General features: G+C 33.1%; 2 protein-coding genes across 2 annotated transcripts in view; one reads left to right on the top strand and one right to left on the bottom strand.

Moving 5' to 3' along the window:
- Positions 1-2,500, top strand: part of LOC137627408 (protein FAM185A) — a 558,433-nt gene that overhangs the window by 22,166 nt on the left and 533,767 nt on the right. The window lies entirely within an intron of this gene.
- The window catches only part of LOC137627407 (uncharacterized), a 419,507-nt gene that overhangs the window by 56,384 nt on the left and 360,623 nt on the right, over positions 1-2,500 (bottom strand). The gene's annotated exons all lie outside the window — the stretch shown is intronic.

Here is a 2,500-nt window from a genome sequence, read left to right as displayed (position 1 = left end):
AGAGAGAGAGAGAGAGAGAGAGAGAGAGAGAGAGAGAGAGAGTACTTAGTAGTATAGATGAAATGATAACAGATTATTTACCATTGTATATGTTATTGGTAAATGTGAAAAGAATTATAGGTCATGACAGAATAATATATTTATTATTGTCGTTTTCTCAATAAAGATTTAAAACGAATTAGATATCAAGATTAAATAACGAAGATTTTTATTTTTTAAGATGTCAAGCTCATCTTAATACATATTTGAGAAGGAAGAAAATCTGAGAGTCTGTAATGTCCTGTAATTATATAGCGCTTAAGCTGCTACCTTTTTCTACAGGTTGTTTTTACCGATAACTTTTTCTACAGGTTGTTTTTACCGCTTTTTCTACAGGTTGTTTTTACTGCTAACTTCTTTCTACAGGTTATTTTTACCGCTAACTTATTCTACAGGTTGTTTTTACCTATAACTTTTTTCTACAGGTTGTTTTTACCGCTAACTTTTTACTACAGGCTGTTTTTACCGCTAACTTTTTTCTACAGGTTTTTTTTACCGCTAACTTTTTTCTACAGATTGTTTTTACCGCTAGCTTTTTCTACAGGTTGTTTTTACCTCTAACTTTTTTCTACAGGTTGTTTTTACTGCTAACTTTTTTCTACAGGTTGTTTTTACCGCTAACTTTTCTACAGGTTGTTTTTACCTCTAACTTTTTTCTACAGGTTGTTTTTACTGCTAGCTTTTTTCTACAGGTTGTTTTTACCGATAACTTATTCTACAGGTTGTTTTTACCTCTAACTTTTTCTACAGGTGGTTTGTACCGCTAACTTTTTTCTACAGGCTTTTTTTACCGTTAACTTTTTTCTACAGGCTTTTTTTACCGCTAACTTTTTTCTTCAGGTTGTTTTTACTGCTAACTTTTTTTCTACAGGTTGTTTTTACCGCTATCTTATTCTACAGGTTGTTTTTACCTCTAACTTTTTCTACAGGTTGTTTGTACCGTTAACTTTTTTCTATAGGTTGTTTTTACCGCTAACTTTTTTCTACAGGTTGTTTTTACCGCTAACTTAAAAAAGAAACTGTCACTCTCTTATGTCTAACTTCTATCGAATTATGTCTCGGAGCGGTATTCGTTCCTTGGTGGTCTTTAAAATTATTTTGAGGTTAGGAAAGGTTTGAAGTTAGTTTGGCTTGCTTCATCTGTCTTTAACTTGGAAGAAACCCCCTCTCTCTCTCTCTCTCTCTCTCTCTCTCTCTCTCTCTCTCTCTCTCTCTCTCTCTCTCTCTCTCTCTCTCTCTCTCTCTCTCTCTTCAAACATCGAACTTCTCTCTGTTGGGTTTTCTGAATCATCCACTTTCTGTTGAAAAAGCGGGAAGAAACCCATTATTATTATTATTATTATTATTATTATTATTATTATTATTATTATTATTATTATTATTGTTATTATTATTAGTATTATTATTATTATTATTATTATTATTATTTTACAAGCTAAGCTACAACTCTAGTTGGGAAAAGAATATACTATAAACCGAAAGTCTCCAACAGGGGAAAATAGCCCAGAGAGGAAAGGAAATAAAGAAATAGATGAACTAAAAGAGAAGTAATGAACAATCAAAATAAAATATTTTACGAACAGTAACAATATTAAATTAGATCTTTCATATATAAACTATGAAACAATAAACAATTCAAAGGGACCAAGCTGTAACTGAGAACATCTCCTTATGTATAGATACAACTAAGTATTAGAAGTGACGATTATTAATTAGCTTGGTGGATTTTAACTATATATATATGGTGTCTTCGATCAAAGGCACCCTCTTCCACCAAACCTCTTCTCTCCATATCATCCTTCACCTTATCTGGCCATCTAATTCTCTGCCTCCATCTTGATCTTCTCCCCCTAACACAGAGTCATAAAGTTCAAATTTCAAAACAATCTACATGTCATACTTGGCTAGATTCCCTAACTCAAGTCTACAAAAAGATGTGACAGATCCTGTACAGAATTCCCTTATTATTATTATTATTACTATCCAAGCTACAACCCTAATTGGAAAAGCAAGATGCTATAAGCCCAGGGGCTCCAATAGGGAAAAATAGCCCAGTGAGGAAAGGAAATAAGGAAATAAATAACTGAAGAGAACAAATTAACAATAAATCATTCTAAAAAAAGTAATGTCAAAAGAGATATGTCATATATGAACTATTAACAACGTCAAAAACAAATATGGCATATATAAACTACAAAAACACTCATGTCCGCCTGGTCAACAAAAAAGCATTTGCTCCAACTTTGAACTTTTGGAGTTCTACTGATTGGGGTCGGGCCATACTTGGCTAGATTTCGTAACTACAAGTTTACAAATAGATGTGACAGATTCTGTACAGAATTCCCTTAATTGGGGTCGGGTCATACTTGGCTAGATTCGGTAACTACAAGTCTGCCAAGAAATGTGACAGATCCTGTACAGAATTCCCTTAATTGGGGTCGGGTCATACTTGGCTAGATTC

The sequence above is a fragment of the Palaemon carinicauda genome, chromosome 35, assembly GCF_036898095.1.
Source record: "Palaemon carinicauda isolate YSFRI2023 chromosome 35, ASM3689809v2, whole genome shotgun sequence".
In the NCBI taxonomy this organism is placed as follows: Eukaryota; Metazoa; Arthropoda; class Malacostraca; order Decapoda; family Palaemonidae; genus Palaemon; species Palaemon carinicauda.
Note: the sequence above shows the minus strand (reverse complement) of the source record. Positions and strands in the feature narration are given on the sequence as shown.